The sequence below is a fragment of the Penaeus monodon genome, chromosome 25, assembly GCF_015228065.2.
Source record: "Penaeus monodon isolate SGIC_2016 chromosome 25, NSTDA_Pmon_1, whole genome shotgun sequence".
Taxonomy (NCBI): Eukaryota; Metazoa; Arthropoda; class Malacostraca; order Decapoda; family Penaeidae; genus Penaeus; species Penaeus monodon.
The window spans coordinates 40,390,144-40,390,395 of NC_051410.1; the positions used below are offsets into that span (position 1 = coordinate 40,390,144).

General features: G+C 27.4%; 1 protein-coding gene across 1 annotated transcript in view; it reads right to left on the bottom strand.

Annotated features, from left to right (window-relative positions):
• The window catches only part of LOC119589275, a 63,462-nt gene that overhangs the window by 4,730 nt on the left and 58,480 nt on the right, over positions 1-252 (bottom strand). The gene's annotated exons all lie outside the window — the stretch shown is intronic.

Sequence of the window (252 nt, forward strand, 5' to 3'; positions counted from 1 at the left end):
TTTACCCGTAAATTTTAAAGTTTTCTAAGAACGATTACGTTTTCTATAATTCGAATATAAATATCTTTTCTAGTATTCTACAAATAATGCCGGTACGCAAATATAATCCACCTAATTTCAATTTTAACAATATGAGCAGAATTCAGATGTACCACAAAAAAAGGAATTATACATTCACGTGACGTAAAAGAATATTGGAAAAGTGATGTAGATAGAGATTATAGATAAAAGTTCATGGAAATGTTAAGTAGA